The sequence below is a fragment of the Urocitellus parryii genome, chromosome 1, assembly GCF_045843805.1.
Source record: "Urocitellus parryii isolate mUroPar1 chromosome 1, mUroPar1.hap1, whole genome shotgun sequence".
In the NCBI taxonomy this organism is placed as follows: Eukaryota; Metazoa; Chordata; class Mammalia; order Rodentia; family Sciuridae; genus Urocitellus; species Urocitellus parryii.
This window is the reverse complement of record NC_135531.1, coordinates 238,414,347-238,431,111: the sequence shown is the minus strand read 5'-3', so window position 1 is coordinate 238,431,111 and position 16,765 is coordinate 238,414,347.

Genomic DNA, 16,765 nt, shown 5'->3' with positions numbered 1-16,765 from the left:
TATGCAGATGTGGAGAAAGAAGATGAAAGTAGTGATCATATGATCCAATATTTTCCCATGTTCTAACAAGAAGTTCCCTTTCCTGTTTAAAAACTAAGATTTGAGAAATAACATTTCCTCCAACAGAGTTGATGAATCTGAAAATAATTATACTATTATTGTACACATCTGTGCAGAGAAAAATTACTTTTTTAAAAAATCTGGTTAAACATTAGTTTTTTAAAAATAATGTTTTTAGGGGCTGGGACTGTGGCTCAGTGGTAGAGTGCTCGCCTATGATGCATGGGGCACTGGGTTTGATCCTCAGCACCACATAAATGTAAAATAGAGATATTGTGTCCACCTAAAACTAAGAAATAAATATTTAAAAAAATAGATGTTTTTACTGTTTCTTCATGATTAGTTAATGTATTACCCTGTAATAAGTATAGTTTATAAATTTTCTTTATTACATTAGATATTTCATATTTTAGATGAAATTAATATAGTACATATGTACAAGTTTCTATTTTCCGTATCAAAATATAGGACTAAATGTTTTTGTTATCAAACATTTTTTTTCAGAGTTAGAATTCTGTCCTCTATCAAAAAAGGATACAAATTACATATGCACTTTTGAAGAAAATAATTTATATTTAAAGTTCAATAATTACTTTTATCATATGGAATGTTCATATAATCATACCATAAACACATTGTAAAAAAGATAAATTACTAATTTTATAGAGGTGTAAAACTTCAGTAATATTTATGTGTTTATATGCATCAACATATTAATGTTTTATCCTAATGAATTTTTTTCATACAGAATATTGAACCCAGGGACACTAAACAACTGAGCCACATCCCCAGCCATTTTTATATTTTATTTTGAGACAGCATCTCAAACATAAGTTGCTTAAGGCTTCACTGAGTTGGTGAGGCTGACTTTTAAAATGCAATTCTTCTGCCTCAGTCTCCTGAGCTGCTGAGATTACAGGCACGCACCACCATTCATAGCTTCCTAATACATTTATAAATGCACTTTTATTATTCTCATTTGAACAAACTCCTAAAATTTGTTATTTTCTGCCTTTAGTAAAACCAATTTTTGGAAATTACAAACTAAATCATATAAATGGCAAATTTAAGCCAACATTTCATCCATGGATTATAGTATATTATCCCATCTGTAGATATAATTTGCCTATGAATATTATCCCTTATCAAGAAGTAATTTGATTACTTTGATTTCACACAAATTGTAATTTCACACAATTACAATTTGTGTGAAATGAAGCCAGATGTTAATATAAAAGGGAAGTCAACAATTGACAAACATTTTAACAAAGAATTATATATTTATTAAGATTCTGAAGAACTACAAAGTTCGAAATGTAATAGTGAGGAACTTGCAAGAGAAAATATAGAAATGGAAACATGCACAAATCATTGTGTAGTTAATGACAAAAATTACATCATTGTATGTTAGAAAATAGAAGAAACTTGTCAAAATTATTTCAGGTCCTTAATTAGTCCAAGAATAGGTAGGAAATTTGAAAATCATATCCTTTAGTAAAAAGGGAAAAAATTAGAAAACATTTATTGCTTAATATTTATTTTTTAGTTGTAATTGGACACAATATCTATAATTTATTTATTTATATTTATATGGTTCTGAGGATTGAACCCAGGTCCTCACTCTTGCTAGGTGAGCATTCCACTGATCAGTGACAACCTAGACCCCTAGAAACCAATTTTGAGGTGTATCTAAAAATAGTCAGAAAGTTGATACCACACAAACAATTAAAACTATTATTTGAAATTCTTTTTGTTAATCCCTTATAAAATTCTAGATTATTAAATTGGTTTCATTACTTTTCATAAAAATAGTAGTTGGAAAAACAAAACTTTTTGTTAAACCTTTTTAACCTATTTTAATTATCTGCGCTAAAGGGAGAAAAGAAAATGATGTCACATAATTAGAAAGCCAAAAAATATATATATATGTATATATATATATATACATATATATATATATTATTGGCTGCTCAAAATATTACAATGATCTTGACATATCATATTTCATACATTTGATTCAAGTGGGTTATGAATTCTTATTTTTACCACATGTACAGATTGCAGGATCACATTGGTTACACATCCATGTTTATACATTCTTCCATACTAGTGTCTGTCAATGGAATATTACTCAGCACTAAAAAATAATAAAACCATGGCCTTTGCAGGGAAATGGATGGCATTAGAGCAGATTATGCTAAGTGAAGTTAGCCAATCCCTAAAAAACAAATGCCAAATGTCTTATTTGATATAAGGAGGGCCACTCAAATCAGAGCAGAGAGGAAGAGCATGAGAAGAAGATTACCATTAAACAGGGAGGAGAGGTGGGAGGGAAACAGAGAGAGAAGGGGAATTGCATGGAAATGGAAGGAGACCCTCAGGGGTATACAAAATTACATACAAGAGGAAGTGAGGGGAAAGGGATAAAAAAGAGAGAAATGAATTACAGTAGATGGGGTAGAGAGAGGCAGCAGAATACAAAGCCATATATGTTTTATTTATATGATTTTTATTATCATTTACATTATTATTAGATTATTAAAATATTTATTATCCTTTACATAATATTTAAGGCAAGTATTTATATATACTTTATACATACTATATAACATGTAAACTAAGAATGTATGAGAGGCCTATTTTTCTTTACATGCTTTATTTGATGTGGGATTTATTGAGGTAAGCCTAATAAATGATCAAATAATCCCATCTGTGGAAACATGAAAATGATTAATTATGTACAAACCATTAATTTCATCAAAAGATTTGTATCTGATTATTAACATAGGAAGAGTTTGAATTAAGTACCTGGCAATTCACACTTTATATAACTAAAATATATATATATATATATATTAGAAAATAGTCATAAAATCAGCCAGATGCTATAGTGCATACCTGTAATCTCAGTGGCCCAGGAGGCAGAGGCAGGGGGATTACAAATTCAAGGCCAGCTTCAGCAGCTTAGTGAGGCCCTAAGAAACTTAGCCAAATCCTGTCTCAAAATTTAAAAAATAAAAATAAAAATTCCTGAGAATGTAACTCAGTGGTAAAGCACCCTGGGTTTAATTCCCAGTACCAAGAAAGAAAGAAAGAAAGAAAGAAAGAAAGAAAGAAAGAAAGAAAGAAAGAAAGAAAGAAAGAAAGAAAGAAAGAAAGGAAGGAAGGAAGGAAGGAAGGAAGGAAGGAAGGAAGGAAGGAAGGAAGGAAGGAAGGAAGGAAGGAAGGAGTCATAAAATTAGTATGCATTCAGTAAACTATGGTTTAGTTCTATTCTGACCAATATGCCTCAAATAAGAGAATAGAGTATTTAAGGGAACATTTAGTAATTATCAGAAGTGACTTATATACAAGTGGCTACAATTTCCTCTGCCCTCCCTCTCTATTTGTGCTTTTCAGATCCCAACCATGAATGCCTAAGGCATATTGGATCATAACCCTCTCTGTGGAGGAATAGCATTCGGATATAAACATAAAAAGAAATGTCAAAGCATTCAAAATTAAATGTTTCATGGGTCCAGCACAACTCTTTTCAAACCAGATCAACTTTTATCCAAGAGTAAGGATAAAAATATTGAACTAATGGTCTAATCTGAAAACATACTACAATAATATGAACAAAATATAAAAACAAAAAATGTGAAAATTAATCATAATAAGTAAAATAAAGATCAGATTGAAATTTTCAAAAATATTCATCTCAGTGTTATTTTAAAAAATGGGAAATTTAAAATATCTCCAAGTGTGCAAATATTAAACAAACTGAGATATCCATACAATGAAACTCAAGAGAACCCTTAAAATTGATGAAAGGAGAAATGGCCATACGTGATGTTTAAAATCAATTTTAAATAGAGTGTGGAATGCTGGAATGCTGAGTCAGGAAGATCACAAGTTCAAGACCAGCCTCAGCAAATTAGTGAGATTCTGTCTCAAAATAAAAATGGACTGAGGATGTATCTCAGCATACAGCACCTCTGGGTTCAATCCCCAAGAAAGAAAAAGAGAAAAAGGTAAAACACAGTGTGTATAATAGTACCAGGATCAATGAAACAAAGAGTTGGTTCTTTGAAAAGATAAGCAAGATTGCTAAACCCCTAGCCAAAATAACAACAACAAAAAAGACTCAAATTAATAAAACTAAGATGAAAAGTGAGATTTCACCACAGACATCTCTGGGATTCAGAGGATAATCAGGGGCTACTAGAAAACATATTCCAATAAATTGTAAAATCTAGAAGAAATGGGCAAAATTTTAAACACATGTAGCCTAACAAAACTGAACCAAGAAGTTACAGAGAACCTAAGCAAAACAATCACAAGCAATGAGATTGAAGCAATAATGAAAAGTTTTCCAAAAAATAAAAGCCCAGGACCAGGGGATCCCCAGCTGAATTCTACCAGGACTTTAAAGAAGAACTAATACCAATGCTCATGAAATTGGGAGATGGACAAGGACACTCACAAATTCATTCTATGCAGCCAAAATCAGATAAGAACATGTCATGGAAAGAAAATTAGAGAATATCCTTGATGAACATAGATGCAAAAATCCTTAATAAAATATTAGTAAGTCATGTCAAAAATACATTAAGTATGCTCATGATCAAGTTGATTTAGTTCTAAGGATGTTTCAACATATGCAAATCAATAAACACGATTTATCACATAAATAGAATTAGGGACAAAAATCACATAATCATCTCAATAGATGCAGAAAAAACTTTCAATCACTGAGGAAATCAGGGATAGAAGAAAATTACAAAAAAACATTATTAATACTCTATATGGTAAACACCAAATCAACAGCAAACTCAATGGGAAAAACTGAATTTCCTCAGAAATCAGAAACTAGACAATGATGTTTATTCCCACCATTCTTATTCAATATAGTATTTTTAAATTTAACCATAAAAATTAGGCAAGAGAAGAAAATACAAGGGACATAAAAGGAAAAGAAAAAGCCAAATTATCACTATGCAGATGATGTGATCCTATATTAAAAAAAAATAAGAAAACTTCACCAGAAGATTTCTAGAGCTAATAAACAAATTTAGCAAAGTAGCAATATGCACAAACAACATAAAACAATCAACAGCTTTTATATAGACCAATAATTAATTCACTGAGAAAGAAATCAGGAAAATAGTTACATTCATAATATCCTCAAAAAATAAATAAATAAGTCACCTAGGAATAAATCTAAGGAAGTTAAAACTCTACAATAAAAATTATTGGACACTGAAGAAATAAAGAAGACAGTAGAGGCTGGAAAGACTTCCCACATTCATGGAAAGGGAGAATTAATATTTTTTAAATGTCCATATTGCCAAAAGTGATATACAGATTCGATGTGATCCCCATCAAGATCTTTTAGCTCTACACAGAACATAAAAAAATCCTAAAATTCATATAGAAGAATTAAAAAGCCCCAAATACTCAAAGCAATTCTGAGCAAAAAAAAAAAGCATTGCTGGAGCCATCACAATTTACAACTTCAAATTATAGTCCAGAGCTATAGTAACAAAGGAGCATGATACTGGCACAAAAATAGACATAAAGACCAATGAAACCGAATAGAAGAGAGAGACAAACCCACACAGATACAGTCATATGATACATGACAAAGATGTTCCAAACACATGTTGGAGAAAGGTAGTCTTTTTAATAAATGGTACTGAGAAAAATGGATGCTCATATGTAGAAGAATAAAACTATATTCCTATCTTTCACCTTGCAAAAAGGTCAACTCAAAGTGCATCAAAGATGTAGGAATTAGACTAGAAACGCTGCAACTGCCAGAAGAGAACATAGGGTCAACCCTCGAGCATAGAGGAACAGGCATTAACTTCCTCCATTAGACTGCTAAAGCTTAAGAAAAAAAAAAAAAACAAGGATTAATAAATGGGATGACATCAAATTATAAAGCTTCTATACAGCAAAAGAAACAAGGGCGTTAAGAGAAAACTTACAGAATAGGGGAAATCTTTGTCAGCTATTCTTCTGATAGAGGATTAATATCCAGAATACTTAAAGAACTTAAAAATTTTAACACCAAAAAACCCTCTAATCAATAAATGGATAAATGATCTAAATATACATTATTAAAAGAAGAAACACAGATATCAATAAATATATGATACAATGTTCAACACCTCTAGCAATTAGGGAAAAGCAAATCAAAACTCCACAGAGATTTTTACCTCACTTCAATTAGAATGGCAAGTATCCAAAATGCTGATGAGGATGTAGTCAAAAAAAGGTACAATTATACATTGTTGGTAGGATTTCCATTCATACATCAACCATGGAAACCAGTATGGAGGTTTCATAAAAGACTAGGAACATAACTACTATATGACCCTACTATACCACTCCTCAGTATTTCTCCAAAAAAAGTAAGTGTACTTTAGCAATATGTGCGTACTTATGGTTATAGCAGCACAATTTACAAAAGCCAAATTATGGAACCAACCTAAGTGTCTGTCAACAGACAAATGGGTAAAGAATATGTGGCATATACACGCAGTGGAGTTTTACTCAGCCATAACAAAGAATGAAAGTATGTCCTTTGCAGGAAAATGAATGGAACTGGAGAACATCATGTTAAATGACATAATCCAGGCTCTGAAATTCATCTGTCATATGTTTTCTTTCATATGTGGAAGTTAAGAGAAAAAGGAAAAGAAAAAGAGACTCAAGGGAATAGAAGAGAGACAGCGGAAGGGGCTTGGGAAAGGAAGGTCAGGAAGAAAAGGGAAGATGTATACAGATTAAATTTACCCATTTATGCTATGTATGTATGAATATATTACAATGAATCCCACTATTATGTATATAATGTACCCATAAAATTTTTAAAACAATGTATATGAAATCTGTATTTTATGTATAAACATATTTATTGAAAGATAAAATAAGATTATAATAGTGATTGTCTCTGTGTAGTGCATTTTTAAGTTTACTTTTAATAGGCATTTTATTTTTTTTAACTTCTCTTGCAAGTTAAAATAATAATTTTAATAATAATAATAATTTATGCAGCAAATTTATTATTACAAATAATAAATTATGCAATAATCAAAAATAAATATTTTAAAGGACACTTTCAAGGAAATAGCAGAGCAAAAGTTAGCCCATGCTGGAAATGTCAGCTTATTATTGAGAAGAAGGAAATCTCCTTAACTCATTTCTAAAAATAGAAAATAAAAAAAATGAATATTACAGTATCAGCATATTGAGAGAACAGGGGAGATAGGTGACATTCAAAAACTTTACAATTTTAGTTTTTTGTCGAAGACAGCCCCTGAAAATTTATTTCTGGAGACCATTTTGTCTTTGTCTAAGATAAAATCTGAGCTGACCTCACAAATGTTCATGCTTAGTTAAAAAAAAAAAATTCCCTGACTATTTGAGTGCTGGAACAGCCTTACTTTATAATTAATTTCCCCAAGCAGGTGTAAAAATTCAAAAGTTAAAGTTCTTCCATATCCAAATAGACTATCTTCTCTTCCTACCCATACAATTCCAGGATTAGAGAAATGTGAAGGGAGAAAGGAAAATGACCATATGGTCTTCAGTGAAACTCTCTCACATGCAGCTCCAAAGCAGAGGGAATACAGTATCTACTGCACATACAACTCCCCTTTCAACTTCTGGACCAAATAGGCTCTCAGCTGGGCTCCTCTCTTTCTCATTCTTCCCCTCTTTCTATTATCCCTAGATAAATCCAACCCTTGGACTAGACATTCAAAGTCCTTTTGCAAGCTACTCAGATCTTACCTTGCTGCTACACACTGACTTGTATTTTTTCCACCACAAGGAGTTAACAGTTCACATGTCCTAAAAACTTCCAACTTGAGCAACATCTATCAAAATTCCCAAGTAGTCTTATGTAAGTTTTTATCATTTTATCAAAAATAAGTCCTTTCAACTTGACAGTTTTTATTATATCCACAAGTGGTTGAGAATCCAATTGTTGCAAACTTGTTTTTAAAAACTTTTTGGATAAATGGATAAATACCTCTGTTAGGGTCAAGATGGTGCCTGGCACTTTGCCCAGAGAAGTGGTTTGAGAAGTAAGCCAGGGAGCCATTAAGATGATAGAGATTCCTTAATGACTGACGGTTGTGTCTAGATTATGTCAATTAAGTTAAGCTGTGTGTAATTATTAAGATGATGAGGATTCCTTAATGACCATTTGATGTATCTGGATGTTAATTGAAACAAGCTGTGTATAATCAGTTAAGTGTATATATACCTCTATTGTCCTACAATAAAGAGGCTCCTGCTCCTGCTGTATCAACCTTCACAAGTTGCTCGTCACCCCCCCCCCCGCCGGTTAGTTTGCCCAGCCAGACTGTGGCATACCTCATTTATTTTTCTATTATTGGATGAATGAGGATTAGAAAATGGAATCATTTAGTATCTTTGAATTCAGGAACTACCTCTCCCCCAAACACACATCTTGTGTATGGACCTTTCAAGGTTCTTCTGACTGACCTGTTCTCAGACAGCAGCTTCATTTTGTAGTTCTCACAGTCTCCATACTTCCCATTGTTTTGTAATTCCCAAAGGGTGCAAGCAACAATCTTATAATTCAGACAGTTGTTTCAACCTATATTGGATGATGAACAGATTTCCATGTTCTCCATTAAAAGCAATAGTAGCACCAATGCCAAAAATACCATCTCAAGGGAGCCTCCATCTTCCCCTAAATGATAAAGAAGAGCTGGTCAACACAACTAAAAAGAGTGGAAGATTTAATGCTGCATAGGGACAGACTTTAATGAGAGATAGGAAATAGAACTAGCAGTGTTTTTTTTTTTTAATTTGTTCTAATTAGTTATACTTGACAGTAGAATACATCTTGATACCTTGTGCACAAATGGAACACAATTTCTCCTTCCTCTGGCTGAACATGATGCACAGTCACACCAGTAGTGTGATCATGCATATATATAGGGTAATAATGTCCATATCATTCCACCATTCTTCCCATCCTCACACTCCCTCCTCTCCCCTCACTCCCCTCTGCACAATCCAAAGTCCCTTCATCCCCTCCTCCAACCCTCACATTATGGATCAGCATCTGCTAATCAAACATTAGGCCTTTGATTTTCTGGTTTGGCTCATTTCACTTAGTATGATATTCTCCAGCTCCATCCATTTACCTGCAAATGCCATAATTTCATTCTTTTAAGGCTGAGTAATATCCCATTGTGTATATATATCACATCTTCTTTTTTAAATATTTTAGTTGTAGATGGACACAATATCTTTATTTTGTTCATTTGTTTTTTTATGTGGTACTGAGAATCGAATCCAGTGCCTCACACATGCCAGGCAAGTGCGCTACCACTGAGCCACAACTCCAGTTCCCAATCACATCTTCTTTATCCATTCATCTGTTGAAGGGCATCTAAGTTGGTTCCATAGTTAAGCTATTATGAATTGAGCTACTATAAACATTTACATGGCTGCCTTACTGTAGTATGCTGATTTTATGTCCTTTGAGTATAAAGCAAGGAGTGGGATAACTAGGTCAAACCATGGTATGATGGTTCCATTCCAAGTTTTCTGAGGAACCTCAATACTGCTTTCCATAGTGATTGCACCAATTTAGCAGTGGTTTTAAACTGACTTTTGGGATATATTCTTCATGACTGAATCAATGTCTGAATTTTAATTATTAGGAGTTAGTGATGTACTGAATTGTATTTTCAGTTCTTCCTTCTGTCTCATTTTCTGTTCCCATATGTTTTCATTTGAATTACACTTACCAGTACAATTTTAGCATGAAAGTTTGCTTCAGTCTATTTTATAATTAGTCTAAGCTAATTCATTCTTGGAGAAAAATAATTTACCAAAAAATGAATTGGGGGATTACTGTGAAAGGTAAATGGATGATAGATGATCAAGATTTTACAAATGCCAATGACATCATGTGACAGCTATTAATATCCTATGGAACAATGGTTCTAAAAAATACTCTTCACCTAATTTTGGACCACTTACCTATTTCTAATCTAAAGTTTTATGATTCCTTACTTTACAAGCAGACCTATTAAATTCAGAGATGCTATAAATCCACTCATTGAACCTATGAAAATTCCAAGAGGTTATGATTCTGACTTTGAAAGGAACATATTAAGCTGCAATAAAATTAACAACTTTTTGTACAAAGATGTGTGTCCTGTAAGATTCATACACAATTGCTTCCATTTATTTTGACCTCATATAACCAGAGCACTGAGCCAGTAAGAGCTCAATGTCAGGAAGATGAGCTGACCCAGAGGAAGCAAATCACTAACACTGGCATCCAAATTGTTGTACATTGAAACATCATCTCAGTTTGTACCTGGCACCTCGGCTCTACTTGCTGACACTGAAACTGGAAATTGACACATGGTATTATCTATCAAAGTCTGCAAGGATAAAGTTCCAACACAGAACATAATGGAATCAGGTCAGCCTGTAATTATGAGAGTAGTTCTCTAAATTTGCATTGACAGTAAAATGACAGTCCTTGTATTCATGCAAAGACTGAACTCTAAGAACTTTGAAGTAAACACTAAAATGATTTCTTTGCATTCAAAATATCAGTTTCACAGAACTAACTACCAATCATGCTGGGATAGATGTAAGATGAAAAAAATTATAAGTCTAATATAATAATATCTCAATTTTGTTATGGTTTTCAATTATAAAAATAATCGGTGTAGTCATAATAGAAATAGATAACATACAGTGTGTCTGCTGTATCAGGAAATGTTCTGAGTGCTTTATACATTTATTTTTTTCTTAATTTCTATATGGTAGCCAGTATTTAAGATGGTGACTACTTCCTGGCATTCATACTTCTCTGCATTACCTCCCACATTTTACCACTTTTGTTCCATGTGAGCAGTAGCACCGAGATAACACAATGATAAGTCATTTCCATAATTAGACTATTTTAAAAGCTGATTCTTGTATTTTGGGCCATCTCTGTCTCTTTGTCTTTATTTTACCTCATTCTGGGGTATGCAAGTGGCAATTTGTGCACATACCTATGAAAAGACCCACAATGAAAAGAACAAAAGCCTCAACTCAAGCAGTCAAGAGCAAAAGAAACTGAGGGCTCCCAACAATCACGAAAGTGAGGTTGAACCTAGGTTCTCCAGCCCTAGATGAGCCATGATGTGATTGTAGCCCAGGCTGACAACCTGATTATAACTTTGTGAGCAACTCTGCATCAGAGAACCCACCTAAGCAGTCCTAGATCTCTTACCCTCAACAATTGTCTAAAAGAATGTTTTTTTTGTGTGTGTGTAAGTTGCTAAATTTTGGAGTAATTTATTGCACAACAATAGTGAGTAATACATCCACAGCTGTGTAAGTATGTCCTTTTATAGAATATTCTTATGTCCTCACCATCACTTGCTGATGGGAATTTTCTTTTCCCAATCACTGTGGCATCTTTAACATCTATCTATTTCTAATATATCTAATATGTGTCTAGATATTGAGTCTCTATTTTGTTGTGTTGATCTACCCTGGCCAGTACCTAGCAGTCTGGATTACTTTGTCCTTTCTTAAGTTAAATATGGTAGGGTAAGTTCTCCAACTTTGCTTCTTTTCAATGATTTTTTGGGGGTATACTAGATCCTTAATATTTCTATAAAATTTTATAATAAATCTGTCCATTTTGTACAAAAGATTCTGCTAGAATTTTAATTGTGTAAAATTGCATCAGTAGATAAATAGGGGAGAGGGATCTGACATCTTAACAATGTTGAGATTGTCTATTTAATTAGGTACACTTTATTTTTCTCAGCATTGTTTTGTACCTTTTATGGCTTCACTCTTGGATAACTTTGGGTTTTATAACATATCCACCATTAAGGTACTCAAATGTCCCTGCTGCTGTTATTTACTGTGATATTAATGTCTCTTTGTAACTCACATTATTCAAAAGAATATTTTGAGAGAAATTTATAATGCTCATAATCATCAAATATTACAACTGAAATGTGTAACTTCTTCATATTTTAATAAGTAGAACTAGAACCATAAAATAAAACCATACCACACAAATTTCCCTTTGAAACTTACCTGTTAAAATCTTATCTATTCTTTCTTTAGACTATTTGTACGTATAATTTTTTAAAATTTATTGATTCTTTTTAGTTATACATGAAAGCAGAATTCATTTTGATATAATTATACAAGCATGGAATATATCTTATTCTAGTTAGAGTCCCATTCTTATTATTGTACATGATGGTGGTATTCACTGTGTTGTTTTCATATATGTATATGGGAAATTATGTCAGAATCATTCCACTGTCTTTCCTTCTCCTATCCTCTTCCCTTCCCTTCATTCCCCATTGTCTGATCTATTGAACTTCTATTCTTTCCCTCACTTCCTCCTGATTGTGGGTTAGCTTCCACATAAAAGAGAAAACATTAAACCTTTAGCCTTTTGGGACTGGCTTATTTCAATTAACATGAAGTCTCCAAATCCATCCATTTGCTGGCAAATGTCATGAAGTCATCCTTCCTTATGGCTGAGTAATATTCTATTGTGTATGTATACCACATTTTCTTTATCCATTCATCTGTTGAAGGGCACCTAGAATGTTCAACAACTCTGTTTCCTTTAAAGTGTTGAAACCCAATATTTAAAGGCTATTTACTTATTCTCTATGGATAAATTAGAAAATTTATTTGCTGATCTGTGAATTGGTATTGACTCCTGATTTTGTAGCCCAGGAGCGTGCTTCCAATGAGAATTCTGCCATTCATGGTGAATGTTAAAAGGCACAGAAGGAGTTAGGGACAATGCTAAAATGAGAGTGAGAGAAAAAACAGTCCATAGTTATAAACCAACAACCATTAAAGTGATGGCTGGTGGCTCCTTGAGAGCCGTGAAGATCAATGCTACAAAGTTAGGACTGTGGTGCAGGCAACAGAATGCAAGGAGATGAAAGAGTGCCCGATAAAAAGGCTTAGTGATCAGAATCAATGGCGTCCCTTAGGCTGTGAAAGCCCTAATGAAGTTCTGTGTGAGGACACTCCAGGGAAAAGTGTTCCCTCTGTGACCCCTTCACCTTGAATCTCCCAGAACTTCTTTCGGTATACCTATGAACAGGCTCCACCTGTAATGTAAATAAATTGGGTGGATCCCAAACATATTTTCCCAAAGACTCTAAATTCCAAATATCATATTTATATCTCATTGTATTTAACCCATACAAATTCATGAGAGATGGATAGTATAAACTTCATTTTTTAAAAGAAGGAAAATGAGACTGTAAAGTAATTAATCAGGAAAGCCATGTAGCTATTGTGCCTATAAACACCAGGTTTTACTATGTGCTGTAGTTACTAGAGATTTCTGTAATTTCACTGTTGTACACTGGATAAACTTGGACCACGAATGGCAGAATTCTCTTTGGAAGCACACTGCCATCCCCACCAGCAGCAGCCTCACAGGAGGTCGGCTGCCACACTTTTTAACACTTGTTCACTCCACTGCATCTTCCAACTCTGCCCTCCTGGCCTAATGAGTGTGGGACTCTGGGGCTTCCTAGCTCAGAGAAGTGGGTGTCACCTCGCCTCCATGATTTGGGGAGTGATTTTGTGGAAATTTACTTTTCCTTAACAATGAGGAAAATGATGATTTACTTTACATTGTAAAAAATTTACTTTGGCAAATTTATTGCAGATGCAATAAATTTATCCAGTTTTAGGTGGACAGTGTGGAATACATTTCTAGAGAAATATAAACTGTACCTGTTGTTAATAAATTGATGGCCTTAATTGGTTTTAAAAGATTTGATTTCTTAAAAAGTCATTTTTTGCCCATCTTAGCTACCCAGCTTAACTTTTAATTTCACACTTTATTGCCTTTATTTTTGTTGTTCTTGTCATTTGGACTGCTCAGTTATCTTTGCTATGCTTGGTTAACAGCTATTTACTTTGGCAAGGAAGTCATTGCTTCAAGCAGCTACCTGCCTGACTTAGTCAATATACTGCACTTATTAATGTACTGCACTTATTAATTCAATAAAGAGTAATATTGGGGACTAGAAAGAAAAGAATCCACTCATGAAATTCTAGTGTCTCAATTAATGATTAGGAACTTAAGTGCATGGGGACAATTTAGGCTTCATCAAACACTTTTAATGGCAAGTTACATTCTTCATAGATGAAAGTGACAGGATATTAATTGTTGATTAAACAGTATTCAATAAACATCTAAGTTAAAAGCAGCAATAAGAAAATATCTTGGGGGATCCAACATGGTGGCCGGCGAGGAAGCAGCGACTCCAACGTCTCCACTTTAACGGGATAAGAAAGACCCACCTGGACAGCTGCAGCCTACATACGGAGGAACTCCTAGCATAATTCCCTTTAGAGGAGAGCAGCCGTGATCTGGTAGGTTTATTGGAAGTGACAGTTTGTCCCAGAGAAGTGGATCTTGGGCGGCCACTCGGGCACAGAGGTCTAGTCCGCAGACATTAGCCACTCCGGCAAGGGGCTCCCCCCGGGAGGCCTAGCTCTCCCTTTGCAAGCAGCCACCCCACCTGTCCGGTTCCTAACCACGCGGCCATAGCTAACAGGCTCCACAGGTGGCACCGCGGCGGGTGCAGAAGTCAAGTCCTGGAGCCAGCAATCGCTTTTGCAAGCGGCGGTTACCCTGAGCGGCTTGGGCCGCCCCGCCCGAACCCGCAGTGGGCCTCCGCCATCCGGGCTCCCCCGGAAGGCATAGCGCTCGCTCTGGGAGCAGCTGTTTCTCCATCCCGGTCCCTAACCACGCGGCCACAGATAACCGGCTCCTCAGGTGGCACCGCGGCGGGTGCAGAAGTCAAGTCCCGGAGCCAGCAACCGCTTTTGCAAGCGGCGGTCACCCTGAGCGGCTTGGGCCGCCCCGCCCGAACCCATAGTCGGCCGCCGCCAATTTCCAGCGAAATCGAGGGGCTCCAGACAGATTTCCATCGTGCAAAGTTCGACTGCGGGAGCTCCTTTTCTCCGCACGGAGGGGCGCAGAGCCTGATAGGCAATCGCCCTGAGGCTGGAGTCTGTGGCGCACACTGGGGAGCGGCAAGGTGCCGGAGCGGGGGGAGCAAAGATACCTGCGGCCCACTGGAAAGACAGGCCAGGGGGTAAATTTCAAAAACACAACAGTTGCACCAAGCAGAAAGAAACGCGAGCAGTATGAAAAGACAAGGAAAGAAAGGACTACAAGCTATGCAGGTCAACTCAACATTAGAAGAGGTAATAGCTGCAACTGATGGAATGTCAGATAAAGAGTTCAGGATATACATGCTTCAGATTATCTGGAGTCTCAAGGAAGACATGAGACAGCAAAATCAGACAATGAAAGATCACATTGACAAACAAATCCAGGAAGTAAAAGATCAATTTCACAGGGAGATAGAGGTAATAAAAAACAAACAAATAGAAATCCTAGAAATGCAGGAAACAATAAACCAACTTAAAAACTCAATTGAGAATACTACCAGCAGAGTAGATCACTTAGAAGAGAGAACATCAGACAATGAAGACAAAGTATTTCAACTGGAAAAGAACATAGACAGCTCAGCAAGTCTGCTAAGAAACCATGAGCAGAACATCCAAGAAATATGGGACAATATCAAAAGACCAAATTTAAGAGTCATTGGGATACAAGAAGGCACAGAGCTCCAAACCAAAGGAATAAACAGTCTATTCAGTGAAATAATACGAGAAAACTTCCCAGACTTGAAGAATGAGACAGAATCCCAAATCCTAGAAGCCTACAGGACGCCGAATATGCAAAATCATAAGAGATCCACACCTAGACACATTATAATGAAGATGTCCAACATACAGAATAAGGAGAGAATTTTAAAAGCTGCAAGAGAAAGAAAGCAGATTACATTTAGGGGTAAACCAATCAGGATAACAGCTGATCTCTCGACACAGACTCTGAAAGCTAGAAGATCCTGGAATAACATATTTCAAACACTGAAAGAAAATGGGTTCCAACCAAGAATCGTGTATCCAGCGAAATTAAGCTTCAGGATAGAAGATGAAATTAAAACCTTCCACGATAAACAAAAGTTAAAAGAATTCGCAGCTAGAAAACCATCTCTTCAAAAAATCCTTGGCAAAACATTACAGGAAGAGGAAATGGAAAATAACATTGAAAACCAACAATGGGAGGTAGGACAGTAAAGGGGGGAAAGTAGTCAAAGAGGATAACAAATCAGGTTTAGTAACATCAATAAATAAATATGGCTAGAAGAACAAACCATATCTCAATAATAACCCTAAATGTTAATGGCTTAAACTCACCAATCAAGAGACACAGGCTAGCAGAATGGATCACAAAACAAGACCCAACAATATGCTGCCTACAGGAGACGCATCTGATAGGAAAAGATATTCATAGACTGAAGGTGAAAGGTTGGGAAAAATCATACCACTCATATGGACTGCAGAAACAAGCAGGAGTGGCCATACTCATATCTAATAAAATAGATTTCAAACCAAAGTTAATCAAAAGGGATAAAGAAGGACACGTCATACTGCTCAAGGGAACCATACACCAACAAGACATAACAATCATAAATATATATGCCCCAAATAATGGCGCAGCTGTGTTCATCAAGCAAACTCTTCTCAAGTTTAAGAGTCTAATAGACCACCATACAATAATCATGGGAGACTTCAA